Raw genomic sequence first — 8894 nt, 5'->3', positions numbered from 1 at the left:
ACGCGGTGCAGCTGCTAGACACGTCCGCACCCGGCGTGGAGACGCGGTTCCTTGTGTCGGTGCTGCTGGCCGTGGCGCAGTCCCGACGGTGCTGGAAGTAGATGGTGGTCGCCGGCGCGTGCGGGTTCCTGCAGGGACTGGTGGCCTCTGATGTTGTCGCGCGGCGGGGTGGTGGCGTTGCTAGCCGCCTGCGCCGGCAGCACCCCGGCGGCGCAGTCCGCGACGGCCGGGGTGCTGCGGAACCTCGTCGTGTTCTTGGATCTCCTCCCGGTGTTCCGCGACGAGGGTGCACTACCTCTGCTCCTGCAGCTGGTCTCCCTCGGCACGCCACGCGCGCAGGAGCTGGCGCTGGCCTGCCTCTAGAGCCTCACCACAGGAGATGGCGGCGATGAGGTGCAGCGGCTCAGAGTGGAGGCGTTCCAGGAGGGGCCCACTCGGGTGCGTCAACGACTTCCTCGACGGCCGTCGCGGTGATGAGCCGAGCCTAGCGCACACGCTGGGCCTCCTCCAAAACATGGCGTCCTTCCACTACATCATCGAGATCGCGGCGTCCGGTGGCCTGGCAGCGACCGGTCCGCCACCCGCGCCGAGGCCGCCCCAGCGCTCGCGGAGCTCTGCGGCAACGCGGGCAAGGCCGGCCTATGGCAGGAGGCCGTGGTCGCGGACGCCGTCTCGCGGCTGGTGTGGAGGCTGGAGGCCAAGCCCGCGGGCGAGCGCGACGCCACGGCGCGCAAGCTGGCGGCGGTCCTGGGCGTGTCGGGCGGGTGCCACAAGGCGTTCCGGAAGGACGAGTGCGGCGTGGTGAACGCGGTGCAGCTGCTGGACCCCTCCGCGCCCGGTGTGGAGACGCGACTCGGCAAGGGGAAGATGCTTGGCGTGTTCCCACGGACGTGACGCTCGCTGGCGAATCAACCTCAGCTGTATGTATGTGCTCCTACTTCTATGTGCTATAAATATAACCAAATCCAATTCCCCTGCCTCGGTTCACCATCTGCTTCGGCTCTCTTGTGTGATGAACTGGGATGATGATGGATTGATCTTGTACATGTCGGCGTGCGTGCGTGCGTCAGTGATGCTGTTGGTAGATCACTACGGGTGCTACTGGAAACAATAATAAGATGGAAACATTCTTGTATGCAGTTGTAAAATCTCTGCTCTGTTCTGAAGGAATTCAGCTTTAATAATTCAGCTTTAATATGCATCTACTTTTGTTTTATAACAATCTGGCAGTTGGTTTGGTTCTCCTGTTCCATTAGGATGCTGAATCAAATCATGCGAGATACGAGTAGCAGTAGCTTCGATTCGACCAACGCTCTCCTGCATCCGCTGCTGGTTGTTGTTGTCCCCAGTACCGGCAGCTTATCATGACGTTGACTGCACCGACAACTTCGAATCATGATTGATTGGCCAACAATAATATTATAACAATGGTTTTGGTTAGCGTTATGACGGTGGTTAGGTCAGCACTCGACACACAGCTCCTAGGCCTGGCCGCCTGGGCCATTGCCGCGTGATGCCTACAGGTACATTGACTTGAATAAAAGGGATCAGGCATTCGGGTTTGTACGGCTGGTACCCGTACAATAGAGGTTGGTGAAACCCTATAAATTTACCTTGGTATGACAGGAAGGATGCTTTAACGACGTGTTTTAGGATCTGGAGGGAGTATAGTGCAGTTGTATCCTTTAACTTGCAAGCAAGGCCGGGATCGGGGTCTTCAATCTTGCTCGGCTTGTGCGTTGACAGTTGCTTCGAGCCTTCGACGACGCTGTCGATGAAGCTGTTTAAGCAAGTATAATAAGAGGGTAAAAGCAGGATAAATGCGGAGGTGAGGACAGAATAGAGAAGAGAGAGGAAAAGCGAGTTGTAAACTCGTAGTTGGTTTAGACATAAGAACCAAAAAAAACTTTGTGTGGGAGATAAGTGAGATCCTACATCTATTACTACTTATTAAGGCTAAGGAGTAGCCTGCCTCTGCTTTGTTCTGTCTTCCGACGATCTCAACCGTCCAATACGCCATAGAGTCTCTCCCGTCCGATGCGCACACTCTCTCCCCCGCGCACACCCGCTTGCGACCCCCGTTCCACATCCGCTATTCCGATCCAAAACCCTATACGACACCCGTAGCCCGGATCCCATGTCCTGCTCCCCCCGTCAAGCAGTCGCGGATGATGGGCAATCGATTGCGGAGACGGTGTGCGAGAGCTCGGACGCGGAAAGGTCTGCGGCGAGCTGCGTGACCTATGTTAGCGTGGAGCTGAGGCAGAGGAGCGTCTCCAGGGGTGGGAGGGTGGCGGCCATGGCGTGGCGGCCTGAGGCAAATGGCGGCATGATATTATATGTTCCCGTTGCAACGCATGGGCACTAACCTAGTATACTCACAAGGCCATAATTTAAGGAAGGTGTTCACCAAAAATCAGCTCAAAATTTCAAAGGTCTCCATATCAGACCACAAGAATTTATACCATATATACCGGACCATCCGCACCTCTTAAAATTGATCTAAAGATCAAAACTAACCAAAAGTAAATCCAGTTGGTCTGAAACTTTGCACACTAATTACTTGGGATGTTTTTATCAAAGCACCAATAATGCAGGCCTAGAACAACTTGTTGCAACACTTCAGATATATATATATATATATATATATATGAATCAAACTAAAATATGTTTGGCATATGTTTCGAACATAACCAAATTAAAGCCGACCATCTGCTAGGCATGCAGTCACTCATTACACTAGAACATACATATCAATCATGTGTTCGTCACAAGGTAGTTTTATACGTCACAAGATAGTTTAATTTGAAATCATTTGGGCTCTCAAAACTGCATTTGAATTTGTTGAATTCAAAATGTAAATTTTTGCAAATGACCTCGAATGGAAAATGTATCAAAATAAAAGTTGTAATATATTTGAAGCCTCCTCTATTGAACTTCAAAAGTTATTCAACTTTGTAGTTGACAACTTTTTCGTTTGAATTTATTTGAAGCCTCAAATAACTAATTTATGTTCGGTTTGTTATAATATGTGGGCAACAAAACTTCCATTTGGACACAAGACATGTCATAGGTGGAGTGGTAGAGTAGGCTACGCGCATGGGTGAGGCCGGCCGGTTCGAATCCTACCGGCCAATTTTGTGTGAAATATGTCATGACTTGAGACAGAGACGGGCATGTGAATTCTTCCTAATAAAAATAATATTTTTTGCTATTTTTAAACCCATTTTTACGCTTTCTGGAAAAGATTTCCACTGGCGATTTTATAAAGTCGACCGCTAGTGGAAAATGATTTTCACTAGCGGTTTTTAGTTACCCGCGTATAAAAAAGATTGTTTCTACTGACCCCAAGCACTGACGGTTCTAAAAACGCCAGTGCAAATAGGTTTACAACCGTCGCTATAGAACTTTTGTGTACTAGTGTTGGCATGTCATTTGCCATGACGCATGGAAAGTCTGATGGGTGGTTTAAAGGCAAGAAAAAACAATTTCTTCAAAACCTCCCGTACGTGGGAGTGATGTTTGACAAAAGAAAACCCGGCAAAAAATCAGTTTCTGTGAATAAAGCTCAAAAGCTCCACCATTCCAATGCATATAATTTTGTGAAGACGGGCTTGCGAAGTATGAAAGTACTCACCTTATGTCTTTGTTTTTCTCTACTGGCCTCGCTTTTGTGACGGCCATGTTCGGTTAGAAATCAAGTCTGCACCCAACTTGCTCTAAACATTGGACCGTTTATTTTTCTTCTAGTTAAATAAACCCCTCTAAAGCGTGCATATATATATCTATGTCTAATTATCATTTGAAGCATAAATGTAATTCTCTATCCTTATGTGACTAGAGTTTGTATTATATTGAGATCTCCGACGGATCGGGGCGCTTCAACAATCCTATGTGACGTCGTGAGCCACCAAATAAATGAGCTTGTTCAGATTCCATTCATCCATCATTATAACATGTCTTCCTTCAAGAGTAGTATGTATATAAGAATACACATGAAACATGTCTTATCAAGTCAAACAGATCTATATAACAAACGTGTCTCCAACGTAGGCACGTCTATATTACACCATATCTTAGACCTGATTAATATGCCTACGATGTCGAAATACAAGTTGTTAATTATGGATCGACCAATTATTCACTCTCCCATTCTCTAATATAGTCATCGTCGTCCTCCTCTTCATTCATGCCAGAGGTACCGATGTTTGGTACCTCGGACATTTGCAGTTCTATGGTGTGACGGAGGACGGTGAAGGCGGTGGCGGCGGAGGAGGTTGATGGTCGGTGTTATTGGTCGGTGATTGCTCGGGGGAGTAGTAGAGCGAAGAGGACGACGCTGTGTGATACAAAGAGGACGGCGATGTGACATGCGTGTTCGTCGTCTGTGATTCATCACCATTAGTAGTCGTCGTCTGGGATTCATCACCATGCACGGTCGTCGTATGGGATTCATCGTCGTACAGCTGATCATCTGTTCCAAAGATCTTTGCGAGGAAGTGTTGGAGCCAGCCTACTCCCAAAATTCTGACCAACAATATCGTTACTGTAAATGCAAACATTAATATAAGCCAGCATAATACACACAACATATGTAATGCTATTACATGTAGTTGGTTTTGTTTGTAGCGTAAAGACAAATATTAATGCATGCATGTTGTCTTGTATGTGTCCAACCATTTGATGATTGTTTGATGAGCTCGGTAAGGTTAGGTTGAAATTCTTAGCCACAATAGCTCACTTATAGTAGGATACTACCACCAGAGCCTCGCTAGCGATATGGACCCATGTGCTGATCCACCCAATATCTACGCTCCATCTGAGGTGAAATGCAAAATATTGTATCAAACACGCATGTGTGCATAGAAAAAAATTAAAGAACACACTTTATTTACATCTTATGGGACTAGGTGAATTTGTGAATCTGTGAACTTACTCTTCCATGGTATGATGTGTGTCCTAGGCAACAAACATCATTCCAAAGTACATGCAGCCCGATGTGAAGATGAAATAAAAAAAAATCGTACCCATATGGTACATTGTCTTCCGACTCCAACGTGTTTCGTTCCTGCCAGAATTATTTGAGACATTTTGAATTTATAAAGCACACAATCCTCAATTTCGTTAATAGATATGATTAAATTGTTGAGTTGGATCGAGTGAACAATCAACATACACATTTGTAGTCGGTGCCCATAGTAAAAGCAGAATAAACAGTGCCAAGGAGTCCAGAAACAAAAAAACCGCAAGTGTCAAAATAAAGGTCAACGAAATGATTTTTTTAAATATCACTCGTGGTACTAGATAAGAAGCATCGACCTTGGATCGAAATAGAGAATATATACTTACGGAAATGATTAACCAACCAGCACCTGGACCTGCTTTGCGTTTCATGTCGCATCCTGACTCAGGTTCACCAATGGAGCAAAATATATGGCAAAAACCAATAAAAATAATTTAGGTTTGTATATATATTGTGTGGCCTGAACCAGGCTAATCAAATAGTGGCTTAACCTAATGTGAATATTTTACCTTGTAACCGCTAGTAGGCATATCAAAGTAGCGTACCCACCAATTAGTTTAGGCTCCATGAAAAATTTGTTAGCCTAATAATTTTAAATTCACGATCAATCATCTCAATTTTGTTTGAACATATATAGTTCAATTTTACTACTGTGTGTGTTGTGTGTGTGTGCGTGTCTATATATATGTGCGTGTGTAAGAGCATTTACTTAATTACCTTGGACATTAGTGAGACTCCACACATGATGAAAAATAGCACCATTGTGATGACAATGACCTCCATATTGTGCCAACACTGTGTAAACTTTAGGCTCAAAAATACTATCAATCCCAAAAATGTGAGGATGGCAGTAGTAACAGAGATGACGATGACACGGAGGTACCTGCAAGTTAATTCGTTCTAAGGATTGGACCGACGAGGCGATCAAACAAGTTGAATAAGAGCCAACAGATATTCACTCTAGGTGATTTTGGCTTACATTTTTTATTTAATCACGAGCAGTTACATACAAAAAGGACAATGAGTATACTGATGCTAACTTTTGGCGAAATGTAATCAATAATATTAAAAAAGCACAGCAGAAAAGGACAGAAGTGAGAAGGAGAAGAATCAGTAAAAGTGTCACAAAATGCTGAGTAAAATAGACCTCATTGGGGCATTTATATATCAGACCTCCTGGCCGGTATGACAAATCAACCCAGCAGCTTTCAGCGTGAGCAGTTTTAGGTAAAAATCTCAAAACCCTATCAAATGGTGTCTACAAATCATAAACTACGAACCATATATATACTCACAAGAACATAAGGAAGCTGCTCACCAAAAATCAGCTCAAAATTCAAAGGTCTTCATATCAGACCACTATAATATATTTTAACCATACCGGACCATCCGCACCTTAAAATTGATCTAAAGATCAAAACTACATCAAGTTAAATCCAGTTGATCTCAAACTTTGCACACTAATTACTTGGGATGTTTTTCTCAAAGCACCAATGCCTAGAACAACTTGCAACAATCCAGATATGAGAATCAATCAGACAAAATGGGGTTTTCTCAAATTTTATCCAACGGCCGAATCTATGTGCTTGTGAGAAATTGGCCAAACTTTTTGGTACATATGATCTTCAGATGTCCTAGCATATATGCATCCAACTAAAATTTGATTGGCATGTCATGATTAGTTTTCGAACATAACCAAATTAAAACTGGCCATCTGCTTAATATTTATCGTCTGGCTCATTTTTTGAACTAAAGCGCGAAAAATATAAAGACAGAGTAGTACATCATTACATTGTAAAGTGGCCCGGGATATTAATTTTACGGGGCTCCGCCACTGTTGTTCACTGTTATTTATTTGCTGATTTGCATAAACAAATTAGGTACTGATAGATAGAAGAATAGATAGATATGGTGCTCACCAACCTCTCCAATACAACGGGCGAGGCGATCAACTAACACTAGTGCAGTGTGAGCGCGATATGCAACGAGCGAGAGGCAAAGATCAAGCAGCTGCAGTTGTGCGATCAACTAACACTAGTGCAGTGTGAGCTGCAGTTCATATATATATTATCGGAGACCTATTCTTCTACCTTTCGTCGTCCATGTTCTGCTATAAGCTCACAGAACCAGAAGAGATAGCTGTAGACTATAGCGTACTAGGCAACACCTCTGGTCGCGCTAGGCGGCAGCTAGCACGCACAAGGCGTGTGCCAATCTCCTTGCGCAAGCGCAACGGATTACCATTGCTCAGCCTCAGCAACACCGCCCAGGCCAGCACCACATGCATGCAGCAGGGTAGTAGGCACGCACCTACTCTGTCAGCTCGTCGCCTTGTCCCTCTGCCGGGTCCAATTGTTCGGTTATTTCCATTACACATAGATTTGATATAATTAAAAAAAATTAAGAAAAATTTGACTTGCTTTAAATTTAAACCCACACGATGACACTAAATCCACATATATTAAGAGCTAACCGAATAAGCCTAACAGAGATGCATGCAAGCATGCACCATACATACAAGCTTCGCTACAATACCGCTACACGCACCATAATTATAGAAGCTTATGGTAACTAAACGAGCGACCTGACACGGCCCATTTAAGACATGCATGATCCATCATGCCCGCGTGCCGTAGTCGTGACTCAGGCACCGGCTGCTAATAGTGCCGGGCGCCTGTTAGCTGTTGTGGGCCGTTTCTTTTAAATAGAAAAAACAACAAAAAAAACTGTTCCAAAGTTTTAGTGCAGATTTTTTTTTCTCCTCCTATAGATGACCAAACCAGTGGCCCGACAAGGCCCATCAGGCCCACATGGCCGTGACCAAGCACCGGCTGCTAATCGTGCCGGGCGGCCTGTTAGCTGTTGTGGGCCGTTTCTTTTAAATGGAAAAAGCAACAAAAAAACTATGTAGGAAACATGATTCAAACTTGTGCACTCCAGAAAACGCTGCTCGCCAGTCTAGCTAAGTAGGTGATCCATATTTGATACATGCCAAATAATGGATAGGTATTATATATATGTAAATTGTTCTATTAAAAATAAAAAATAATCGGGCTGGCACCACGTGCCGAGACGACGGTCCAAGCGCGGCACGCCTTCATGATGGGCTGGCCCACAGCACTATTAAATGGGCCATGCCTTGTGCCGGCCCACTAGACACGACCCATTTGGCCATCGATACCCCTCCCGCATACTCCCCGGACCCTTGGTGACCTAAGAAACAGATCGAGCGCCGGCGCCCTGCTCATCCGTGGCCGCCTTGCGGATACCTCGCTCGGCCACCGCCCGTCGCCACTGCGGATCCTGTCCCCATGCATCTCGTTCGTCCCTGCGAGCATCATCGCCCAGCCCGCCCCTGCGCATTCGCGTCCATCCCTACGAGTGTCGCCCCTGCGCATTCGCGTCCATCCCTACGAGTGTCGCCACCGCCCAGCCCCTGCTTCTTCCGCCCTCGCGCTGCAGCCCCTTCTCATCCGCGTTGCCCCTGCTTATTCATGGCTGCTGCCCCTACTCTTCCGCGGACGTCGCTCATCTGCTCCGTCTACTGTCACAGACACTACCAAGGTACAAGTCGATGGTGCGGCTATTAGAGGCAACATTGTTTTGGATTCGACAATAGAAGATGGTGTGTGTCCAAGACAGTGTTGCCTCCAACAGTCGTGCCCTCGACTTGTACCTTAGTAGTGTCTGTGACATCTACCCTCATGTTGCTTCCCCTGTCCATCTGCGTCGCCACTGTCGTGCCCCGGCGCTCGTCCATGCCTCCACCACCATGGCCCCTGCGCTTGTCCGTGCCCCCACCATGTAGGTCTATGCGCTCATCCGTGGTTGCTGAATACTCTGCATCGGCATGTGCTGTGTTATTCTTTAA

General features: G+C 46.0%; 1 long non-coding RNA gene across 1 annotated transcript; it reads right to left on the bottom strand.

Annotated features, from left to right (window-relative positions):
- Positions 1-4011: 4011 nt before the first annotated feature.
- LOC103629753 (uncharacterized) lies at positions 4012-7072 on the bottom strand. Its single transcript, XR_554607.2, has 4 exons — positions 5741-7072; positions 5533-5606; positions 4937-5402; positions 4012-4819 (listed from the first exon to the last, which is right to left on the bottom strand). It is a non-coding gene; the product is annotated as an uncharacterized lncRNA (long non-coding RNA).
- Positions 7073-8894: the final 1822 nt, after the last annotated feature.

Source organism: Zea mays, chromosome 6 (genome assembly GCF_902167145.1).
Source record: "Zea mays cultivar B73 chromosome 6, Zm-B73-REFERENCE-NAM-5.0, whole genome shotgun sequence".
In the NCBI taxonomy this organism is placed as follows: domain Eukaryota; kingdom Viridiplantae; phylum Streptophyta; class Magnoliopsida; order Poales; family Poaceae; genus Zea; species Zea mays.
This window is presented reverse-complemented; position numbering and strand designations above follow the sequence as displayed.